Genomic DNA, 26,054 nt, shown 5'->3' on the forward strand with positions numbered 1-26,054 from the left:
CTCAGGCAGCCAGCATGATTTTGAGAAAGTTGGTTGTATCAAAGCATACAAAGGCTTGATACGCTGGGCATATTCCGGAATGTAAGTTCTGCCGAAATTCAAAAAGCCCAGTAAGGATTGTAATTTTTTCAGAGTTGTTGGTGCGCGCAATTGTGCGCACTTCTCCAAGAAGTGAGGAGCCAAACCTCTACCTTCATTGTTGAGCTCATAGCCCAAAAACAACACTGTGTGTTCAGCAATGTGCGATTTCGCAAAGTTGAATTTGTAACCCATGTCTGCGAAGTTGCAAACAAGAGAATTAACACGACACAGATGCTCCCAAATATCGTCGTCTGTGAGATATATGTCATCCACATACGAAAAAGCATCAGGGTCGAGTGCCTCCAGAATAGAGACAATTCGAGCGGTAAATACACCAGGACTATTCTTGTAGCCCATTGGAAGACGCCGGAATTGCTTTTGGACTCCAGCGCTTGTAAAACTGGTCCATTGGGAGCTAAAGCTGTCCAATCTGTGGGCATAAAAACCATTGGATATGTCAAGCGTTGTCTTGAAACGCTTACGCACGAGACTATCCACTAGGGCAGAGCCGTGGGTATTCTGTACTGCACAGTTACGGCAATGCGAGTTCAAATGCCGGTAATCCAAAACCAAACGATATGATCCGTCAGGTTTATTCACAGTAAAAAGGGGATTATTCATCGGTGACACACACGTTTCAATAACTCCCTGATATTCCAATTGTTCAAGGATTTCCGCGACGGAAGATTTTGCTTCACGCCGAATGGGATATTGAGGTTGAGGCTGCGGCTGAGACCGCAACGGAATTTCGTGGCAAGGAGACAATTTATCCCAACCACATTGGTTACGGTACAGAGCCGGCGCGAGAGCCCGAGCCCACTCTTCTGCAAAATGCTGCGCATGCTCTTTCGAGACAGTGTTCGCGAAACTGGGTAGGATTACCTCCTCCCCTCGCGGCGCCGCGAGCACAAAAGGCGGGGGCCAGTCAGCCTCCGAAAGTAAAATATCATATGTAGAAGACAGATTCTCCCAAAATACACCTTTAACGATACGCTGTATGTCACCTTCAATTAACAGGACAATTTCATATAGTCTTTCAGGGGGAGCAAGTCTCGTATCCGCTGTTTCTATCACAACGTAGACCTCAGTCGCTGTCACCCTCAGTAGTGGACGCAGCGCCTCTCTGACTATGGTTATCTCCGCCGCGCTGTCCAGCAAGGTCAGAGCCCACGTCAGATTCCGAAGCCGCGTTCTCACTATCTGTGGCATATCGATGCGCTGTTAAGGCTGCGACTTTCTTTTTCGCAAACTGCGGACGCCTAGGCGTAGAATCCTCCTGCTTCACTGCGCCGTCCGTCTGGCGGGACTGACCACGTCCTTGTTGGCCACAACGTCCACGTCCACCCCCTCCTCTTCCACCGGTCTTGGGAGCCGATGTGTCCTGAAAGGAACGAGGAGAGCGTTGATCAGAACCCTGAAAACGATCAGGCGATTTAATCATCGCGCGGTCGCGCAAATCATAAACTTTTTCGGGTGGCGCAGGAGCTTGTATTGCAGGAAAAGTACCCTGAGTCTGCGTTGTCTGCTTCCCCTGTGTCTGTTTTTTAGGCCAATTTTGTTTCTTGGACTTGGGCTGGGCAACTGTCACTGCAGATTGTCCCTGTGGTTGTTTTTTCTCCTTTACTGGAAAATATTTTAGACCTCTACTTGTGCGGCCAATTGTTTTGTAAGCGGCCTCCACAATCTTTGCTAACTGGCGGGGTTTGTCGGCATCGGGCAGAGCAGCCAAAGCATTCGACACCTGAAAGTTAACTGCATCTCCTTTAACATTGGAGAGAATGAGATCACTTACAATCTCAAAAGAACCACACAGGCGCATACCCAATTCAACCGCTGCCTCTGGACCGTGATCATTCTGAACACGTCTAACGATTTCAGGCAGGGCAGTCATAGACGGGGTGCCGAAGCACCTTGTATAAACTGCCGCAAATGTTTTTCCCCAGCTGTCACAGTCAGCAAGTTCAGGAGTAATATCCTTCGGTAGAGTAATCGTTAACATTCTATGTTTATCAGCAGGAGTAGAATTCGGAAAAACCGCCTCCAGTTGATCAAACTTCTCTGCTAGCCAGAATGGGAAGTCATCGTTGTCAACAGGACGCGCACCAAAAACCGAATTTACCATCACTGGATTGAGACGCATTCCGCCTCGTTCCATGGGAGCGGCCGCACCCCCCTGGGGACCACCAGGAAGATGTCGACCGATGTATTGCACTAAAGCACGAATCACGGAAATGGAAACTACATGCAGCCTGCGAATTTCAGCCAGGGTGCAAGCCCCGTGATTCGGGTGCGGGGTAAAGCCACCCAACGCAGGCCAATTAGTACCTGGAATTGAGAGTGGACCTAACCTCGCAGGGGACATAGAGTGGGGGAGGGCGCCATCAAACCAAACTCGATGCTGCCAATGATCAATAGGTATTTCCAATGCCCTGTACGGCGTATATTCAGCTGGGACATCTGAGGCGGTGTAGGAGTGGAACAAACCAGAATTAGCGTCCACAGCCGGAAACGTAACCCAAGAGTAAAACAACTCGTAAGGAAACGCCGGATCTGCACATACCACGAAAATCACAGCCATCCCATCTACTGGGACCTGGTACGTCTGAAGATGGTTGCGTACCGCTACGCGACTATGCTGCGCAATAGCCACCGCTGCCGCCATTACAGAATTGGAAACAAGAAAAAACAAAGAATACTTTGTAGCACAACTGGGTAGTAATTCAAAGAAACCTTTTGAGAAAGAATCAAGCTTGAATAAAGACCTATTTCAAAAAATAGGTAGGTTTCACCGACACCCCGTTTTCCGGAAACGGATGTGAAGGGGTTAAGGCATGAATGATAAACTACTCGAGTGTCATGATATAAGACCACCGAAAACCATTGGGCGCCATGCTGCAGGGTTTCTGTACTCACACAGAACTGTGCACAGAGGAGTGGAACCTTGGCAAATTAGGGTGTCCCAAAACTTACCTTAGCAACCAACTCACCCCTTACCGAGCTAGCTACAGTGTCTCATTGGACATATCAAACACCCAATGTTTAGACAAACCAGAACATGAACTTACAGTACCTCAGGGTACGTGGGACTCATGAACACTCTTTCGTTATATTATCATTACAAACCAGAACATGGAGTAAAGAAGACACATGTGCATTTGAAATGTTTATTTACTAATGCCGTCTTCTCAGGCGCAGTATCTTTGATAATACAAGTATACTTATTATCAGTAGCAAAATTATCAGCATAGTTACTAAGACATAAAAAGCGAATGGTGACAGCATGTTAACATGCTGTAATGAATAAGAGTTAACAACACTTATATCTCACCCTCCCTAACACATATATTATATTATTATCTAAGAAGGTCTCTTTGGGTTGTTTTAGGGCGGGCCCATACCTTAGTGTCCTAGCATGAAGGAATCACATCAGCATACACCAGCTCTCTCTGCATGTGCACCGCATCAAGTGTGTTAACAATTCTCGTGCAAAGCAATATCAATCCCGCCTCAAGCCCAAGTTGGCAAAGGCTGCACTTGTGTTATGACTATGAAGGCGTGGAGATCAGACCTCATAACAATTCCATATCGTGTTGCTCCTGAAACTTCAGCACTCTCCGTGCAGACATGGTTTATTAAACAAAACTGATATCAGAGCAATAACATATTATTCTCACATACACCACGGCAAACCACTAGGTTGAAAGCTAAGTCAACAATTAAGGGTCGTGTGCAGAAGTTGCAAGAAAGGAAAAATGGCGTTTAAATCTCAAATGTACCTATGCTAACTTAACACGATATAAGGATATATAGGAGCTATACAACACCACCGTCACTCATTTGAGAGAAAGAGGTAGGGAGTGCCTGGCAGTGAGTTAAAGAGGCCTGATGTGGATTCAGGACTACACATTCAGATAGCTGACATTTAATAGCGCCAGCCGCAGTCTTCTAAGCAGACTTTTGGGCACCAGCACTCATTTTACTTTTACAAATTATGCAGTGTTTGCACCTCATCAAAGTTCAATTTCCTATACCTAAAATTGCACCGAAAGTTCACATTAAGTACTCCTTGCTCCAGGACACATATAGCCTTGAGGTTGTCAGGAGGGGACTCCATCATTTTAGTGGTAATTAGAAGTCTGCTGTCTCCCACTCCCGGCATGGCCCCTGTGCTGACTTCTGCTTCTCCAGTCCAACCCTGCTTTGGCCATTGCACATACTAGGTTTCCCATTTGGATTGACATCGGTTGTATGATGGAACAACGCATTCCGTTGTAACGCATGCCTTTACCACGCATCTGCTTCAATGAGGATGACAGTTTCTTTGTGTCCACAATTACCTAAACCAAGAAAGTTTTAAGTAGGTCAGCCTGTGGTCTGAGAAATAGGACACCACAACAGAAAGCTGTCACATACGTCAAAGACACCACAACTCATGTTCCCAAAGAAGATGGGCTACCTGCCCATCCCCACATCATGTTTTCAGGTCTGCCAAGAAAGCAGACTTACTTTGTTTCCTTCCCCTTTCAAAGCTTCATCGGGGGCATATATTCTGAAATCTTAAAGTATGCACACTAGATGATCAGTCTACCTCGCACTCAGGCATGCTAGCTGTATACAGCTACATCAAAATAAGTATTTCTAGTGTGGCATGTCCTAAATTGATAAAAATGACTTTACTACTACAAAATAAATATTATAGATTTTGTAGAGATAGTATTCTAAGGTCTGCAAGAACTTTTTTGAAAAGGAAAAAACGAGTGACAGCCATAAGTATTTGCTCAATGCAAGAGCGTTCACCTGATGGCAAAGTGGTGCATTTCCAATTTGTAACGCGATGGTATGCACGGTAAAGCTCCCAATTTAAAACACGCAAACAGCATTCACGGATGTGGCATTTATTCTAAGCAGAATTGTTTCCCAGTAAATGTTTTTATTCTCAAGTATACTCTGGTTATGCTACTATGATATATGGTTCGGTGTTCCACTCCCAGCAGCAGTTGTTGTCTAATAGAGCATCCTGCATAGTGATTGACTTAACTTTGACCATCACCCTCTCTTTGATATATGTTGTTTTACTCCAAGAGGTGATTAAAGTGTCTTACTGCTCTATCTAACAACTTGGACCTTGGAGATGTTGCAGATGTTTATTCTCACCAGGTGATAACTCTGTAGGAGTAAATATACTTTGCTGTCTGAGATCTAGTTAGTGAATTTCCAGGGTAGACAACTTCCTGAGAAGTATAGGGTTGGCTCAAGATGTAGCTTCATGCATATTGAATAATGCACTGGCAGATATTAGCTTAACTTTCAATCATACATGTAAATATCATCAGCTTTGACACCGAGACCATTGACATGACCAAAATTGCACCTAATGCTTTGACACTGAAAACTAACTTGTGAAACGTACCTAGATCTTATAAGGTTTGAGAAGAGCCAGAAGCACATGAAAGACCCAACATTTGAAAAATCACAAGCTAGGTGTTTCCTAATTTTTTCCATACTGTCAAGAATGTACGGGCATGAGTAGATTGCATAGCTCATTGTATAACCATGTAAAATCTACATTGTGCCCCAAATAATATTTCTTAGATATGATACTCTATCATAACAAAGATAAGATTGCTAGAATTGCTAAAACACAATAACTATTGTGGCCAAATTAGAAAGGTGTTTTCAGGAGAGAATATCACAAATTAATTTCCTCATAGTTAACTTATACACAATTGAAACATCTCAAAAATGTCTGTGTGGATCACTGACAGAATATCGGAAGCAAAAATATTGTGTGAACGGAAGATAGTGTTAAAAATATCAAGAACCAAAATACCGAGAAGGTAAGTGCAAATAGTTATGTATAGATGTACTATTCTTAACTCCACATCTGTATACCTTGAACATTTACATATCATCAAGGTACATATATTTGGAGTTATATATAGTAAAACTTTGCTTACCTATAGAAACTTACCTTCACAATAATGTCGTCCTTGATATTCACGACACAATATTTTGTCCACACAATATTTTTTCTCCAATATTGTGTCTAAAGGCTGTGTAATTTTAAGTAGCATCCCCATTAAAAGGAGAATTTGGTAGGACTAGTCAAGGGCATGAAATGTGTGTTAGTCTGATATCTAAGGAAAAAGGAAAAAGGGTCAGTGGACCTGAGAGACAAGACTGATATCTACCACAAACGTGTCACTGCTCCATTACCCAGACAAGTCTTAAACATCAGTGAAGACACTACACAGTAGCACTAACGAACATCTAGATCTACATTGAGTTTTGTCCACCTAAGCAATGATGGCCTCCAATGTCAATGCCCTCCAATCGCAGCCTGGCTGCATGTGTGCATCTCCACCAAAAATAAGCCAGTGGAACAGAGATCAATCAATCAATCAATCAATCAGGGCATTTATATAGCGCACTACTCACCCGGGGGGTCTGAAGGCGCTAGGGGGGGGGGGGGGACTGCTACTGCTCGAACAGCCAGGTCTTGAGCTGCTTCCTGAAGGCGAGGTGGTCCTGGGGAGATGAGTACAACACAGTGCCTGATGCTACCTTTTGGGTTTAAACATATAACAAAGCCTGGATTATTTTGTAAAGAACATTGATCTGTCTGCACTCTTTGGATGACAGAAGCCAATGCATGGCCCCCACTGCTAAGAAAAGAGTACAAAATCCTGTTTGTGCAAAAGCACATGCCCCACAAAGTCGACATACATATTAATCCCTAAACCTTCATGGACACCTGGAGAGCTGCTTGAAAATAAGAAAATAGCTGCAGTTTCATGGAAAAGGACATTAGGAGTACTCTCAACCATCACCACATGCCATTCAAGCAATTATGGAATGTGAAATTCTGGTGAAACTGGTCAATGACAACTCACCCCAGCTACTTAGGAAGAAGGGAGTATATATATACCTTTAGGAGCACTCTTATCCATTGCCATTTGATCAACAAGCAATCATTGGAGCTGAAATTCGGGAACCACTGGTCAGTGACAACTCACACCAGCCACTGTAAATATATACCTGTATATTGCATGCGTTTACAACACATGCGATTACAATACAGTTGTTACAATGACTGCGTTGTTACATCGCAGTACCATTACAACGCAAGTCGTTACAACGTCTTGCTGTAGGGTTTTGAATCAAAACCTAGCAAAGGTAAATTATCAAGATTCAGTAAGTGAGTCACAATTGTCACAGTGTAGATACAAAAGAGCAAGAATCAACAGCACACAGTAGGTTTCCTTATGTTCTTCAGTCTTTAATTCTTATGAAGTTTTCTTTCGGTAAGTCAGGCCTGTGACTGGTCGAAAGCCCAAAGCCAAAGCCAACACGTGTTTTGTCGCTTTTTGTTCTATGTACATGTGACTTTTTCAAGACTGTATTTGCTGAATTAAGTGGTGTTAACGTGTGGTGTCAATTCCGACCCACAACGATCCTCTGGCGTGGGTTTATACAATTTTCTCTCATGAGGGTGTAGCAATTTCCGTACAGTTGGAATAGTATAATTTACTATTCCAACTCCAGTGTGTGCAACAGTAGGGAAGGTGTTGGAATAGTAAATTATACTATTCCTTAGATTAGAGCGCCCCCTAAAGCAAGTCGTTGTAATGACTTGCGTTGTAATTGTACTACAATGTAACAATGCGGTCGTTGTAACGACCACGTTGTAATCGTATGTGTTGTTACATTTGCGATGTTATAGCTGTTTCCCGCCACTGTCAAGCTGGTTGCCAGGGTAGTGAAGACTCCAGAGGTAGTTGTCCAGCAAAGACATTGGAAAATTAGAAACACCCACATGAAACAACTCTTGCCTTCACAACAAAACGATGTCAATGGAACATCACTGTCATGTCACTAACTCCCACAACTACTCTCCTCAACAAGACTTAACTTTCTCAAGTACCACCCAAGCAACAGGCTCTTTTATTCTCTCAACATCATCTCAAAAGACAAAGTCGATGTGCTTTCCCCAGAGAGAAACAAAAATGTAAGCCTTCCACCATGGCTCACCCAAAAACTCTCTTATGCACAAATGTTCCATCTGCAAACAAAAGGCATTGGTACAATTCTTAGAGTAGGGACGTGTAGGAAGGGGGAGTCTCTGGTTGGCGCAGTGCAACACTGGCGACAAGCAGGGCCTCTCTCTTCCTCGTCAGGGCTGAGGGTTACCTTCAAGACAACCTCTGCTTACCCTCTAGGTAGTGTGGCTTAAGCAGTCTTAGGCTAATCTCTGGGGCATGTAGGGTTAAACATTTGCAATATCACACCATCACAACCAACCCACCACACAATGACACCAAACTGTATTTGTAAAAATATATGTTCTTTATATAAATCTCAAGCAGGCTTGTAAATACAGTCTTGGTTACTTCAAATGCAGGTTCCAGTTACTCTTTATGAAAAAGGCACAGTTCTTGAATAAATGCGGTCTTTTGGGCCTTCTGCCCAGCTTTAGAAAGGTTCCAGTGTCTTAGAGCGCTTCAAGGCGCTTCCCGCTGTCTCCGCTCTCGAAATGAGTCACCCTTCGGGGCTCGACTCGGGGAGAGGGGGCCGCGGGCCTCGGGGAGCGTCAGGCGGGGCCTCGGGGGCCAAGAGCAGAGCGCGCCTCTGACTCTGGGGCGGCTCGCGCTGCCAAGCAAACAGCAGCGGTGAGGCTCCCGGGGTGCCTGAGGTCCGACCGCGCGGTGCGAGCTCAGATTGCAGGACGCTCGCGCCGCGGAGGGGCAAAGACAGTACCTTTCACTTCTTGTGGTGATCTTCGGAGAGGGCGGCTGAAGGGGGAGCTGTCCCACGTCGCGTTGCTTCCTTGACGGGCGGTGCGAGCTGCGGCTCGAGGCAGCAGGTCACGGGTCACCCAGGGCGGCGGTGCTCGATGGGGGCTCAGGTCCTTTTACTCAGTCTTCTCGTCCGTCCTGACGGCGGCGGCTGGGTGTGGCGCAGTGGCAGTACGGTCCCCAAGTGCGGGACGTACCCAGCCAAAGTGCCGGTCGCGGTGATGTCCCTTCAGCGGGGCAGCCGGCCAGACGCTGATTAGCGAGGGAGATGACAAGGGCGGCAGTCCGTCTTTGCGGGGGAATCCACGGCGCTTGTGCCCAGTAGACTCCGGTGCTTGGACCGGACGGGTCCTCCGTTACTTTGCTCTCGTGGGGCCAGGTGCAGATGCCGTCACGGTGTTCAGGCCAGCGGCGGCTGGGCTTCACGTTGCTATGGCGATCTGCTCACCCACGGTCACGGTGTGCAGGGGGGCTTGATGCTCTCGTCTTCCTCAGACAGCGCTGCAGCGATAAGCAGCACACACAGCAGATGCGTTGGTCAGGGGTTAGCGCTCACTGTTCCTGGAGCGCTGGTCAGGGGGCAAGTTCAGCAGCAAGCCCTTGGAGATCTTTTAGCAGAGTTTGGCACAAAGTTCAAAATAAAGTAAAAGTCTCTTGTAGTCTTTTTCTCTTCCTCTCCTTTGGCAGCAAGGCACCAGACACAGGCCAGAGTCAGCACTCCTCCTTGTAGTCCTTCCAGGTCCTTCTCTTCGGGCAGAGTTTCTCTTGTAGCACAAACAGGATCTAATTTACAAGGAGCAGGGCTCCTTCTTTTATACCCAGTTTCTTTTGTTCTAGCAAGCCAGGGGGGCCTCTGCATAACTGCTCCAGTCTCTGAGTACTTGTTGTGGGTACTTATGACTTCTGCATTCAGTGTGAGGGCAGGCACATCAGCCGCTCCCCAGGGGGGCGGAGCCGGCATTGAGAGGGCAGGAGTGGCCTGAGCACTTTGTTTACCAGCTTCGGTCCTTCCTGGGCCAGGTGCAGGCTGAGTCATCAGTCGCTCCCCAGGAGGGCGGAGCCAGCATTGTGGTGGCAGGGGCACAGCCTGATGCATCATTCAGGGGAAACTCCCACCACCCATTAAGGGGTCCTCCTGCTAATCACTACCTGTCAACTCCCAGCCCTGTCACTCACACACACCAGACAGTCAGATCCACATCCAAGCAGAGGCGGGCTGAAATGGTTAGGCAAGCAAATGCTAACTTTCTAAAAGTAGCATTTGCAAACACAGGATATTAAAATAAACTTTACTAAAAGAAGTATTTTATTATTCTGAGTTCAGGCATACTAAACACGAATTTCTACCATGTTCCCTGAGCCTGCTGGGATTATAGAGTGTAATAATTCCAGCAGCCCATCTGGCCTAGAAGGGAACAGGTAGCCTTACAATAGTGAAAAACGAATTTGGTAGTAATTCACTATTAGAACATGCCACACACATCAGGGCATGTTCTACCTTACACTACAATGCACCCTGCCCTCAGGCCTACTATAGGGGTGACTAATATGAAGTTAAGGGAAGGTTCAGGGGCTGGCAAGTGTGTGCACTTGCCCAGCCAGGGTGACAGTACCAGACTGCACGCAGGTTCTGCAATGGCAGACCCTAGACACATTTTAAGGCTGCTTCTGTGGGTGGCGCAACCAGCGCTGCAGGCCCACTAGCAGTATTGGCATCCACAAGCCCTGGCACTCCTAGTGCACTTTACTAGGGACTAACAGTGAATCCAATGAACCAATCATGGACATCAATCATATGTACACTTTACCGTAGGGAGCACTTGCACTGCGGCACGGGTTGGCCGTGGCGCAGTGCCCTGAGTAGCAGATACCATCAAAACATTGGAGGCACAACAGCAAAAAGTGGAAGGGAAACTCACGCCAAGGTGCCAGGTCTAACACGTGTCCCCTCCAGCTGAAATGTGGGGAGAACTACCCTTCCCCAGGGAGTTCCTCGTCACTAAGGCGGAAAAATCTGGACAGACCATCAGCGTTGGCGTGATCTGTGCCAGGGCGGTGTTCCACCGTGAAGTCCATACCCTGTAGGGAGATGGACCACCTCAACAGTTTTGGGTTCTCACCCCTCATTTGCATCAACCATCTGAGGGGCCTGTGGTCCGTCTGAACCCGGAAGTGAGACCCAAACAAGTAGGGTCTTAGCTTCTTCAGCGCCCAGACCACAGCAAATGCTTCTCGCTCTATTGCACTCCACCTACTTTCCCGTGGAAGTAACCTCCTACTGATGAAGGCTACGGGTTGGTCCCAGCCCTCCTCAGTCATCTGTGAGAGAACAGCCCCTACACCATGCTCTGAAGCGTCTGTTTGCACTATGAATTCCTTGGAGAAATCAGGAGCCAGGAGCACGGGCGCCGTGCACATGGCAGTCTTCAGGGTGTCAAAAGCCTTCTGACAGGTGTCAGTCCAAATCACATTCCTGGGCTGCTTCTTAGAAGTCAGTTCTGTCAAGGGGGTCACAATAGTGCCATAGCCCTTGACAAACCTCCTGTAATACCCAGTGAGCCCCAGGAAGGCTCTCACTGCTGTCTGGGTCTTGGGGGGTTCCCAAGCCAGGATGGTCTCAATTTTGGGTTGCAAGGGTGCCACCTTGCCACTCCCCACTTGGTGTCCCAAGTACACCACGGAACCCTGCCCAATCTGGCACTTGCTTGCCTTGATTGTGAGGCCTGCCTTGCGCAGCGCCATCAACACTTCCCAGAGGTGCCGCAGGTGTTCTGGCCAGGTGCCACTGAACACTGCGATGTCATCCAGGTAGGCGGCACTGAACTCGTCCAGCCCGACCAACACCTGGTTGACCAACCTCTGAAAGGTGGCAGGGGCATTCTTCATCCCAAATGGCATAACCCGGAACTGGAAATGCCCATCTGGTGTGGAGAATGCTGACCTCTCCTTTGCCCCATCGGTCAAGGCGATCTGCCAGTACCCAGACGTTAAATCAAACGTGCTGAGGAACCGGGCAGCCCCTAGCCGATCAATGAGCTCATCAGCTCTGGGGATAGGGTGCGCGTCAGTCTTGGTGACTGAATTGAGTCCTCTGTAGTCCACACAGAACCGGAGTTCAGGTGTGGCTCCCGGCGCAGCAGCCTTTGGGACCAAGACCACGGGGCTGGACCAAGGACTGCTGGAAGACTCAACCACCCTAAGAGCAAGCATCTTGGAGACCTCCTCCTTGATGCAGGCCCGTACCCTGTCAGTTACCCTGTAAGCCTTGTGCTTCACAGGTAAGCTGTCCCCTGTGTCCACATCATGGACGCACCAATCTGTGACACTAGGAACCAGGGAGAACAGGTCTGGAAACTGCCCCAGCAACTGGCGGCAGTCTTCCTGTTGCTCAGGGGTCAGGGTGGGTGAGAGGTTAACTCCATCCACTGACCCATCTTTCTCACAGGCCACTAAGAGGTCAGGAAGAGGCTCAGACTCCTCTTCCATTCCATCATCAGTGGCCAACAGCATGCCCACTTCGGACCTTTTCAAGTGGGGCTTGAGGCGGTTGACATGTAAGACCCTTAAAGGATTCCTGGGCGTCTTCATGTCCACCAAGTATGTCACTGAGCTCTTGCGCTCCACAACCTCAAATGGGCCTGTCCACTTATCCTGAAGTGCACAGGGTTCCACTGGGGCCAAGACATACACCTCCTGTCCAGGCTGAAGCTCTACCAGAGTGGCATTCTGGTCGTACCACCGCTTCATCTCCTCCTGGCTTGCTTCCAGATTTGCCTCAGCAAGTTGTCTGAAGCGCCTGGTTTGGTTTCTGAAGGCCAGCATGTAGCTATATACATTCTGGGGAGGTTTCCTGGGAGATTGCTCCCAGCCTTCCTTTACCAAACTCAGTGGTCCTCTCACGGGGTGGCCATACAGCAGCTCAAAGGGGCTGAACCCTAGAGACTTCTGTGGCACCTCGCGGTATGCAAAGAGCAGGCATGGTAAGAGGACGTCCCACTTACGCCTCATTGGACCTTCCAGGCCCATGATCATGCCCTTCAGGGTTCGGTTAAATCTTTCAACCAACCCATTTCCTTGGGGATGGTAAGGTGTGGTGAACTTGTAGGTTACACCACACTCTTGCCAAAGGGACTTCATATACTTGGATATAAAGTTGGTCCCCCTGTCGCTCACCACCTCCAGAGGGAACCCCACTCTGGAGAAAATTCCCATTAGTGCACGCCCCACCACGGGGGCCGTCACTGTCCTCAGAGGGATGGCTTCAGGGTACCGGGTGGCATGATCCACCAAGACCAGGATGAACCTGTTGCCCATGGCTGTCTTGGGGTCCAGAGGCCCAACAATATCAATACCCACTCGTTGGAATGGCGTACTGACCACAGGGAAGGGTTGGAGGGGAGCCTTGTTCTTCCCTCCGCTCTTCCCACTTGCCTGGCAAGTTGGACAGGTCCTACAATGAGCATCTGAGCTCTTGTGCATTTGGGGCCAGTAGAAGTGGGTGACAAGCCTGTCATAGGTCTTGTCCATCCCCAAATGTCCTGCTAAAGGCACATCATGAGCCAGTCCCAGTAGGAAGGCTCTGAACTTCTGGGGTACCACCAGCACACGGGCTGACCCAGGTTCAGCAGCCTTAGGCTCTGAGTACAGGAGGTCATTCTCCCAGTACACATAATGTGTTTTGGCCTGAACACCATTGGCCTGGTCTGCAGCCTGCTGCCGCATACCCACGAGAGAAGGGCATTCTTTCTGCTCCCTGCAGAATTCCTCCCTGGAGGGGCCTCCTTCTTGCTGCCAATGGGTCAGCTCAGGCAGGTCCCCCAGTTCGGCAATCTGTTCCCCAGTAGGCTCCAGGGCATCCCCCTCAAGGTCTGCTTCCTCCTGGACCGTGGGAACTTCAGGGGCCGGTTTCCCGCGCACCCTGCGCCTTCTCCCTAAGGCCGGTTCCTGGGCCTCTCCGTCAGGCCCCAGGACCTCTTGATCACCCCTACTGGCTGCCATTGACCGGGTGGTCATGCACGCCCAGTCAGGTAGACCCACCATCTTCAGGTGAGTCGTTTTCTCCACCTTTTCCCAAGGGGAGTCCTCCAAGTCATTCCCTAGCAAACAGTCAACAGGCATGGCTTTCCTCACACAGACCTGCAGAGTACCAGAGACCCCCCCCCACTCGAAGGGAACTTGAGCCATCGGACACTGACTCTCTGAATTGTCAGCGTTGACAACCCTACAGTAGGCATGGGGTACAACCTGCTCCTGAGACACCAGGTGATGCCTTACTGCAGTCACACTGGCTCCTGTGTCTCTAAGAGCCTCAGCTTTCTTACCATTGATGGTAACCACCTGCCCATATTTTTTAGTGTTAGAGGGCAGGTAGCTTGTAGGGACCATCTCACTGTCTCCTAGTGAGACTAGGGTCATCTGAACAGGATCTCCACCCCCCGGGACCATCACTTCTTCTCCTAAGTGAACACTGGTCACTTGTCGGGGCGGAGCACCAGTGGGTGCTGGTTTTCCAAACAGGCGACACTTGGGGTCACTGGCTATGTGCCCCGGGTCACCACATTTGTAACAATTGAAGGGCCCCTTCGGAACAGGTCGACCTGTCGGGGCCCCATTCTGCTTAGGGGGTGGGGGAGGCTGAGAACCTTTCTGCTGGTCCCCTTGGGGATTACTTTGGGGGCCTTTTTGGAACCCTTTCTGTTTTCCCTTGTCCCCCCCACTCTTCTGCTGGGGACCCTGCCCACCCTTGGCGGAGTCCCCCACTGGACCCTTGTGGACCCTGGTGCTGAGCCAGCGGTCCGCCTCCTCAGCAAGTTTCCTCGGGTTGGACAACTTGCTATCAATCAGGTGCTGGCGTAACTCAGGAAAACATTGATCAGACAAGTGCTCCCATGCAATTAAATCAAAGAGACCTTGAAAATCATTCACTTTGTTACCCTTCACCCAACCATCTAGTGCTCTGCAAAAAAAAGTCACAAACTCCACATACGTATTCCCAGGCCGCTTATTACACCCCCTAAACTTCTGCCTATACATTTCAGGGGTAAGCCCATACCTGGTCATTAAAGCTTCTTTCATATGGGGATAGGATCTCTGGTCTTCAGTGGGCAAATCTAGCAGGGTGTCCCTTCCTTCGCTAAGGAACCTTCCCCATAACCCCGCTCCCCAATCCTTCTCAGGGACCCGGTGGGAAAGCATGGCTACCTCATATGCCCTAAACCACTGTCCTATGTCATCCCCCTTAAAGAACTCTTTAACTACATCTTTGGGGATGTGCACTCTTGACTCTACCTGCACCGGCGTTGTGCTGCCACCAGAGGGAGGACGGTCCAAGGCTTTCTCTTTTAGACTCATCTCCCTCATTTTCACATCAAACTCAAACTGGAGTTTTCTTTCTTCCAGAGCCATTTTTTTGCTTTCAAGCTCCATTTGGCCCTTCAAATTCAATTCTGCCATCTTGATCTCATGATCCCTGGTTGCCTGTCTGTCTGCCAGCTCCTCTGGCGACAGGCCTCTGCCAAAGCTGTGGACGCTGTCTGGTCGCTCAGGTATCACAGGATCCACAGGCGCATCCCTTGATTCACTCCAGGCTTTCAGGGCCCTGTAGAAATCATCCTTGTTCCTGCACCCTGCATGGGGAACCTTGAACTTCTTTATAAAGCTCCACAGTTCTTTCCTCTTGTAGTCATCCAACTTTGATGGGTCCCATTCTACCTCCAACACCTCAGAGGTCAGGGATTCCGCCCCATCAACGCTGTCTGTGCCAGGCATGCTTGCAACACTAGGGATCTTCTTCTTTTAGCAGAATTAAAAAAATCAAAAAGTCTGTGGCTAAGTTACTGGACTGTAATCACTATGCAATGGTCAGTAGCTAAGGTAAAACACTGCAAATGTAAATTCGCGAATCCTCACCGCTGCGTCCAATGTAGGAAGGGGGAGTCTCTGGTTGGCGCAGTGCAACACTGGCGACAAGCAGGGCCTCTCTCTTCCTCGTCAGGGCTGAGGGTTACCTTCAAGACAACCTCTGCTTACCCTCTAGGTAGTGTGGCTTAAGCAGTCTTAGGCTAATCTCTGGGGCATGTAGGGTTAAACATTTGCAATATCACACCATCACAACCAACCCACCACACAATGACACCAAACTGTATTTGTAAAAATATATGTTCTTTATATAAATCTCAAGCAGGCTTGTAAATACAGTCTTGGTTACTTCAAATGCAGGTTCCAGTTACTCTTTATGAAAAAGGCACAGTTCTTGAATAAATGCGGTCTTTTGGGCCTTCTGCCCAGCTTTAGAAAGGTTCCAGTGTCTTAGAGCGCTTCAAGGCGCTTCCCGCTGTCTCCGCTCTCGAAATGAGTCACCCTTCGGGGCTCGACTCGGGGAGAGGGGGCCGCGGGCCTCGGGGAGCGTCAGGCGGGGCCTCGGGGGCCAAGAGCAGAGCGCGCCTCTGACTCTGGGGCGGCTCGCGCTGCCAAGCAAACAGCAGCGGTGAGGCTCCCGGGGTGCCTGAGGTCCGACCGCGCGGTGCGAGCTCAGATTGCAGGACGCTCGCGCCGCGGAGGGGCAAAGACAGTACCTTTCACTTCTTGTGGTGATCTTCGGAGAGGGCGGCTGAAGGGGGAGCTGTCCCACGTCGCGTTGCTTCCTTGACGGGCGGTGCGAGCTGCGGCTCGAGGCAGCAGGTCACGGGTCACCCAGGGCGGCGGTGCTCGATGGGGGCTCAGGTCCTTTTACTCAGTCTTCTCGTCCGTCCTGACGGCGGCGGCTGGGTGTGGCGCAGTGGCAGTACGGTCCCCAAGTGCGGGACGTACCCAGCCAAAGTGCCGGTCGCGGTGATGTCCCTTCAGCGGGGCAGCCGGCCAGACGCTGATTAGCGAGGGAGATGACAAGGGCGGCAGTCCGTCTTTGCGGGGGAATCCACGGCGCTTGTGCCCAGTAGACTCCGGTGCTTGGACCGGACGGGTCCTCCGTTACTTTGCTCTCGTGGGGCCAGGTGCAGATGCCGTCACGGTGTTCAGGCCAGCGGCGGCTGGGCTTCACGTTGCTATGGCGATCTGCTCACCCACGGTCACGGTGTGCAGGGGGGCTTGATGCTCTCGTCTTCCTCAGACAGCGCTGCAGCGATAAGCAGCACACACAGCAGATGCGTTGGTCAGGGGTTAGCGCTCACTGTTCCTGGAGCGCTGGTCAGGGGGCAAGTTCAGCAGCAAGCCCTTGGAGATCTTTTAGCAGAGTTTGGCACAAAGTTCAAAATAAAGTAAAAGTCTCTTGTAGTCTTTTTCTCTTCCTCTCCTTTGGCAGCAAGGCACCAGACACAGGCCAGAGTCAGCACTCCTCCTTGTAGTCCTTCCAGGTCCTTCTCTTCGGGCAGAGTTTCTCTTGTAGCACAAACAGGATCTAATTTACAAGGAGCAGGGCTCCTTCTTTTATACCCAGTTTCTTTTGTTCTAGCAAGCCAGGGGGGCCTCTGCATAACTGCTCCAGTCTCTGAGTACTTGTTGTGGGTACTTATGACTTCTGCATTCAGTGTGAGGGCAGGCACATCAGCCGCTCCCCAGGGGGGCGGAGCCGGCATTGAGAGGGCAGGAGTGGCCTGAGCACTTTGTTTACCAGCTTCGGTCCTTCCTGGGCCAGGTGCAGGCTGAGTCATCAGTCGCTCCCCAGGAGGGCGGAGCCAGCATTGTGGTGGCAGGGGCACAGCCTGATGCATCATTCAGGGGAAACTCCCACCACCCATTAAGGGGTCCTCCTGCTAATCACTACCTGTCAACTCCCAGCCCTGTCACTCACACACACCAGACAGTCAGATCCACATCCAAGCAGAGGCGGGCTGAAATGGTTAGGCAAGCAAATGCTAACTTTCTAAAAGTAGCATTTGCAAACACAGGATATTAAAATAAACTTTACTAAAAGAAGTATTTTATTATTCTGAGTTCAGGCATACTAAACACGAATTTCTACCATGTTCCCTGAGCCTGCTGGGATTATAGAGTGTAATAATTCCAGCAGCCCATCTGGCCTAGAAGGGAACAGGTAGCCTTACAATAGTGAAAAACGAATTTGGTAGTAATTCACTATTAGAACATGCCACACACATCAGGGCATGTTCTACCTTACACTACAATGCACCCTGCCCTCAGGCCTACTATAGGGGTGACTAATATGAAGTTAAGGGAAGGTTCAGGGGCTGGCAAGTGTGTGCACTTGCCCAGCCAGGGTGACAGTACCAGACTGCACGCAGGTTCTGCAATGGCAGACCCTAGACACATTTTAAGGCTGCTTCTGTGGGTGGCGCAACCAGCGCTGCAGGCCCACTAGCAGTATTGGCATCCACAAGCCCTGGCACTCCTAGTGCACTTTACTAGGGACTAACAGTGAATCCAATGAACCAATCATGGACATCAATCATATGTACACTTTACCGTAGGGAGCACTTGCACTGCGGCACGGGTTGGCCGTGGCGCAGTGCCCTGAGTAGCAGATACCATCAAAACATTGGAGGCACAACAGCAAAAAGTGGAAGGGAAACTCACGCCAAGGTGCCAGGTCTAACAGGACGAATTAACAAAAATAAATAAAAAATGATGGCCTTCATTTCAAGTTCCCTGTTATTTCAGCTTGAACATACCCGGCTGGAATTTACAATATTTGTCCGTATCTTCTTGTGAGAAGACAGATATTACAAGTTTTACCCTCAAAATGGGGAATAACATGCAGACCAGGTCAAGTTGTATATCTTTCTACCTTTCCATGAGGAAACAACCGGCTTGGAGCATGTGGAAAATGTTGCAGGGGGAGGGCTTTTTTATGGCCTGTGAGGTAGAAAGGGGGAGTGGTGACGAGAGGGGAAAGTTTATTTTACTTCAACTAGACAAGCCTTTTCTTCTCCCAAATGCTGACATATGAGGACGGGTGGGTACCTGGCACAGGAGCTGCCCACACCCTCCCCCCGCAACTACTCAAAAGTCTCTTGGTCTGGATTCTCTGCATCAGGAATTATCAGTTGCTGGGGTTGAGGACCCAATGTTTCTAGGCCCTAAGACAACAAAAAACGGTTTTGCCCAGAGCAGCATCCCCTCAAGGGAGGCCGATCTGGGCAACTCATAATAACCAGGGCCTATATCCATACGTGCATACAAAGGGAATGGGTGGCTAGCTGGTCACTGCAGTGATGAGCCCTGAAGAACACTAATGAGTTTTCAAAAGTGGTACTCACACTCACATCATACACTCACATCATGAAAACTCAATGTGAGATCCCAGGCATGCAAAGGGACTCCCATGAAATATGCTTATGCTGTGTCCACAGACAGTGAATGCAGATTACCAATTTATCCAAAAAGGTTGTAGATTTAAGAAATCAACTGGATTTCATGGGGGCAGACAAGAAAATGGGACTCTGGGTACATGATGCAGATAGATCAGAATTGCTGCGGAAAAAAACAGGATCACTTATTAAAGTTATGGGTAGCATTGATGCCCCAAAGTAGTTTCCTCCGCATTTGGAAAAAAATATATAATTATTTATTAATTCTGTTCTATTTATTTCAGTGCCACAATGCGCTATGTGGCTGTGCAATCACAGAAGTTGTTTTTATCTCTGAACAAAGTGCTGCTGGACTTCAGTGGCGGTTTTGTTATTTTGCTGTACCTTTAAGAGAGGGGGAGTTGAGTGACCCTCTGCCAGCCTAGGTAAGCGTCAAAGCGAGATTAAGCAATCTGTCCAAGAGAAAGAAAGAAAACAATTGTGATGAACTAGCCATTTGTCTCTGTTACAGCACGGCGGCCTCAACTGACCCCAGACGCCTGTCTCCCAAAAATGCAGCGTGCTACGTGATCCCAATGACGTTTTTAATTCATTAAGTAAGGCAGCTTTTGAGCAGAATCCCCCACAAGCAAGGATTTCCCCTGATTGGTTCAGCTGAGTTCCAGGGGCAACCTTCCTGCCACGGATACCTACATATTAATGCTTGCTCTTTTTACAGAGCCTTCTAAGAGCGTGACTACATATATTCTTTCCAATGAAAATGTATGCTTATAGTTTGCATTTGCTATCGTCGTGAAATAGTTAATGTGGCCGAAAATCAGATTTCCAAATAAACCCAAAACGCTGCAAAAATAATCTTTATTCTTTAATCTTTATTCTCAGGGAGAAATTATTATTGAGGACGGAATCATACTTTAAAGTATGTTTGTTTATTCAGAAACATTCTTCGCTCAGGCAAACTGAAAAATGGACCAGTGTACTAAAAGAAAAAAAAAGGAATATGGCACTTATTATAAGACTCACTTTGTTATCCTACTAGCACACTTGGCCTTCACAAAATTTGGTACCTAACATTCAAAACACAGACACAAACGGCCTGATATACAAAGCATTTATCAGATGCAAACACTGTGATTTGCAAAATCAGTGGGTTTGCGACCGCAATATCTTTTTTTACAATGTGCATAGAGGCACATGCATCAACATTGCATTTTGCGATTCCTTAATTGTGAAAAATAAGGGATCGCATTTAAGGAATTGCAAACTGCAATGCATGAAGAAAACGCTAAAAAAATAGCGATTTCTAAAAATTCTAAAAATTCCTTAATTGCGATTCTCTAATTGAGAATCGCAATTAAGGAATACCTCCCCATCCATTCCGATGGGCCTAGAGGATAGAATGAATGGAAAGACACTTAATTTGAAATTCACCATTAGAAATTTGCAAATTAAGAATGCAATTTGAAGGGTGCCCACCCCTGAAATCTGCCTATAAGTACATTTTACACACACACATGCCCCAAGGGCATGTGTGTGTGTAAAATGGAACTTTGAAAAATGCACATTAGTGCATTTTTCAACGTTTTCGCAAATTACCCTGAAGGTCAATTTCATGGTAATTTGCTCCCCTTATTTGCGAATTCGCAAATTTTTAAAGTTTGATGAACAGGAAGCATTTTTGATTTTGAAGCAGCACCTGTTCCTTTAAGGTGCCCAGACTGCTTAAAAAATATATGTTGGCATTGTGGGAGTGCAAAAGCAGGGGAGGTGATCTTTTGTTTTCTTGCAGGGAACCATCTCTGTATTCGTAACTAGTCACTGGGGGTTGCCAATTGCACCCTGCCTAATTAAACCATCGGTGGCCCAGTGACGGATTTGATAAATCTATCTTTTACCCAAGGAGTGGTGCCCCCTAGTTGGAAGGGAGCGGTTGTCAAGGCTCTCTTGAAGAAACCTAACCTGGACCCCGCTGACCTTGCCAACTTTAGGCCTATTTCCCTCGTCCCCGGCCTTAGAAAGGTGGCGGAGAAGCTGGTGAATCGTCGCCTCTCGGGCTTCCTGGAGTCCAACTCCCTTCTTGGTGACTCCCAAACGGGTTTTCGCCCTGGTCAGGGGACTGACACTGCCCTGCTGGCAGTCGTGGAGAATGCCAGGAGCATTTTGGATTCAGGGGGATCGGTGGCAGTGATCCTCCTGGACCTTAGTGCGGCATTTGACACCGTAGACCATCAGGTGCTTCTCCAACGGCTGTCGGGGGTGGGGGTCTCTGGGATGGCCCTGAAGTGGTTTGCGTCCTTTCTGGATGGCCGGACGTTTGAGGTGTGGGAAGGCCACGAGAAATCACCATCGGTCCCTCTCCAGTGTGGTGTGCCACAGGGCTCATCGTTGAGCCCTACTTTATTTAACATTTATATGGCCCCCCTGGAGAGTGTGATACTGCCTCTGGGTATCAAGATTATCAGATATGCTGATGATACCCAGCTGGTTGTAGGCCTTCCCCAGTCGGCTTACCATCCCGACAGGCTGCACACGTGTTTGGATAAGATCTTCACGTGGATGTGTAGCTCAGCACTCAAGCTTAACGGCTCCAAAACGGAACTGATGATGCTGGGGAATTCCCCTCCCTCTTTATCTCCGAGCAGCTGGCCTAGCTGCCTGGGAGCGGCTCCCACCCCCAAACAGGAGATCAAGAGCTTGGGGATGTGGTTGGAGCAGGACCTTTCTTTTAAGACACACGCTAAAAAGACCGCAGGCGTGTGCTTTGGTCTGCTCCGATCAGCCCGGAAGATCTTACCTCTTCTCCCATCGGCCTCTAAGAGGTTACTTATCCAGGGGCTTGTCATCTCGCGGCTGGACTTTAGTAACGCGTTGTTTTTGGGGGCTCCAGAGTCCACCCTAAATAAACTGCAGCAAGTGCAGAATGCGGCCGCTAGGCTTCTGATGGATCTTCCCAGGCATCAGTCTGCCCGTCCTGCGCTGAAGGCGCTGCACTGGCTCCCGGTTAGGGAGAGGGTGAAATTCAAGGCACTCTGTATGGCCCATAAAATCTTGCAGGGGAAAGGCCCACCTATCCTACGGGACATGGTTCAATCATATAAGGCTTCCCGTTCCCTCCGTTCAGACCATCAACATCTGCTGCAGGTCATGAGGGTAAGGAAGGTAAGAACTGGTGGCAGAAGATTTTCCATCAACGTGGCCATCTTGTGGAACTCCCTTCCTCTGCACTTACGCTCGGAAACAAGTTTCTTACGCTTTCGCAAGCTGTTAAAAACCCACCTGTTTCTTGCTTGATTCCGGTGTCGCATGTCATGGCGTTTCTCTCTGGATAAGCGCGGGGATGCCCAAGGGTAACCAGGCGCGATACAAAACTCTTTAATAATAATAATAATAATAATATTCATTATGAAGATCATTTTGTGACCTACTATGACTGGATATTTTGCGACGTGACCTATTAGTGCATAGGTTACATTGTAAATAAAAGGCAGGTCGAAAAACGCCCACTATTTGTGACATGCTTTTTTGTACACCAGGGCCATTGAGAGGCAAAGGGTGACATGGGGAAAGACAGGTAGAGGAAAACCAGGCCAAGGCATCGAGAAGTTTCAGGCAGTGATAATTTGGGAGTGAGAGATGCTTGAGGAAAGAAAAACAGAGACTAGAGAATTACAAGAGGAGTCTAGAGAATATTGATGAAAGAGGCATATTGAATGGGGACTGATAAAATAGAACGTTACAGATGGAAGCAAAAAGCAGGTAGAGGTGAAACATAGTTAGTAAAAGTAAAAAACGAGGGCAAAAAGAGAAGAGAATAAGCTAAAGTAGAGAGAACATGAATTAATCAAGGGAATGACTTAGAGGGGAAACAAGAGTATCCAGAATTGTGTGTGTGTGTGTGCTTGTGTGCAGCTGTGGCTGGTAGTGGGAGTACCGGCCGGTCGGTGACGTGGGGAGGGGGAGGGGCAGGGTGGGGGGTAGTAATGTATGGATTACGGACCTTAACAGGTAAGTAAACATATAAATAAATAAAACGAAATGCGATGCAGTGCGCGCAACGAAATTCATTTTATTTATTTATATGTTTACTTACCTGTTAAAGTCCGTAATCCTTACATTACTACCCCCCACCCTGCCCCTCCCCATGTCACCGCCCGGCCGGTACTCCTACTATTAGCCGCGGCTGCTTGTGTGTGCGTGTGACATAGAGAGAGAAGGGGTGGCTCCTTCACTAGGGCGGAGGAGTGTCGCCCCACTGCTTTCTCGCAGTGCGAGAAGCAGAAATATCAATGTTAATAACTACTGTTTTATGTTTCTGCTTCTCGCACTGCGAGAAAGCATAAGGGTTTGGTTGGGGGCGGACGGGTTCTGCTCTAGGGCAGGGGAGGAGTGGTGTTCCCACTGCTGTGGCCGCTGACTGTTTGGTCAGCCCTCTGGGGCCGCCCAAACAAGTCATGTGCACTCTATAGTTCTCCGTGCAATGCAGCCTACATGGAGAACATGGCCTCCCCCTATGCCCCTTCCTGGGCAGCATCCCGACCAATCACAACGCTCCACTGGAGCATTGTGATTGGCTTAGGGGAGGGGAGGGAGGCTTCCTGAAGACACGGGACACGGCCGGAGAAAAGGTAGGTTTAAATGTTTTTTTTATTATTAATTAAATTACCATACCCACTCGAGCAACTCCCCTTCGCGACTCCATCCTGCACGATCCCCCACCCGTAAGACATGCCAGCCGCGCGAGAGAGAGAGAGAGAGAGAGAGTAGAGTGCAGTGAAATAGAAAAGGGATTAGCAGAAAACCTGTAAATTTATTGACATGGATGATGGCATTCATAGGTAAGGCTTTGCTGAAGCAAGAAGTCTAACAGTTTTTTCCAATGGAAATTCCTACTAATGTTCTTTTGGCTATAAGATACCAACAGAAATCAACCACATTATTTTTAGACGATATTACTGAGATTAGTGGGATATAAAACTACTGCATACATACAATATTTTGTCTCTACTCATAGCTTCAGATTTACTAAACATTGTGCAGAACGCTGTGAAAACCTGCAGTACTGAATTGTATAACATAAAATTGTGCAGTACCAAAATTACAGTCACATACTATGCCATGTGAATTAAGATTCGTATAAGTAGAATCTAGCTTTAGGAAAAAGTTAAAGATATGGCTATTTTCTGTAGTACTTTTAACATGCTTACTTCCCTTCCACAACTCAATCACTTAGCGCTGGGAAGCCCTTTGCCAGATATGCGGTTTAGAAATCTATATAACATAACATAAAAACATACCAATTATGTCATAAGTTGTGCTCGCTAAAAAAAAAAAGCAATTTTAGCACAAAGATGAGCATTGCGCCACGTGCAAAGGTGAAAGCATGGAGTCTTGAGTCAGTTTTCTACTTGCAGTACACCCTCCAGAAGACATTTTATGTCTCGAAATGTCAAAGTATAATGTGCTTTCCATTGTTTGCATTTGGTTTCATTTTAGCTACAATTGCACACAAAGCAAGGTTATGCTTCTTTATAAGCTCTGGAATAGAAAAACAGGAGTAAACCTGTTAACTGTGGCCTACTTAAACAGTTCTAACGTAGAAATCTTAACTTTTTATATAATCCACATTGTTTCATTGACCACTTGTCAATTTCTGTATACATTTCTTGCGCCGCTCATGCTGTTCTTCACCCCATTGTGTCACTGCGCCGTTCACTATCACTAGCACTTTCAGGTCATAATTGTCTGTTCTCGTTACTTTTGCATGTACTGTATTGTACTGCCCATATAACTACTTACAAATAGAATTTACTTCCCGATTAAACGTTTTTGTGGTCTTCTTTCTTCCCTGCCCCAAGTGATTTTTTCTCTCCTAGTACTTGCCCCCTCAAATGATTACCAGTTGAGACATTGTCCTTTCTTTATAAGATCTGGCTTGGAATGTGGTTGGAGGGTTTGCACTATTCCCTTCCATCCCGGTTGGACATCATTTAGGGGTCGCAGCTGCAACCCCTGGCTTGCCCCCTGCGACCACTGGCACTGCTTTGTGACCCCTGGACTCACTAGCACAGGGGTGCCTTGACCTTAGGGACATCAATTGGGGCTCTACTTTCCTTGTTTTCTGTCATTTTTTAAATTACTCTAATAGTGAATAATATTATATTATTCACTATCAGTGTCCTAACAAATGAAGTACCATTAACTAGAATATGATTCTACCTGTCAGCTGAGGTAACCAAAAAAAATGCTTTAAACATATGTTGTGTGCATGCTTCCTTGTGAGAGTCAGTGGTGGATTCACTGTTAAGGTGGAGGAGCATCACCCCACTCCTCTCAGCAGTGAAAAAAGGAAAAATAAAATGATAATAAAACATGTTATTAACATTTAATTTTTTCTTGCTGGGCCAAATTCCTGGGGGGGGGCAGGGCAAAGTCATCCTTGTTCACGGCAGCAGTGGTGGCACTGCTGCAAATGCGCATGTCGGTTAGGTCTTAGGACATCTGACCCGACATGCACATTTAGATCTCTCCAGGTGCATTTAGATCTCTCCATCTGAGCTGTGTGGCACAGCCGGGTGGAGACAGGCACACGGTTTCAGGCCCTGAATGAGCGGCAAACCAGGCTGCTCAGAACAACTCTGGTGCTGCTCTCATGCTGCTTATCACTAGCATGAGAGCAGTTCCTGGATTCATGAAGGAAGTCAAGGAGCCTATCATGAGTCAGGAGAAGCAGATGAAGACCGAGGAGCCGGCCAGTAGGTAAATGTTTTTTTCTCTCCCCCGCACTGCCCCGTGCGCAGCCCCCCACTTTTTTTTTACAGCAGCCACTACTAGTGAGAGTGTGTTTATGTGAGAGACAGTGGGCTTCCAGGCCCTGACTGAGCTGCAAATCAGGCTGCTCAGACCAATCCTGGTG

Source organism: Lissotriton helveticus, chromosome 6, assembly GCF_964261635.1.
Source record: "Lissotriton helveticus chromosome 6, aLisHel1.1, whole genome shotgun sequence".
In the NCBI taxonomy this organism is placed as follows: Eukaryota; Metazoa; Chordata; class Amphibia; order Caudata; family Salamandridae; genus Lissotriton; species Lissotriton helveticus.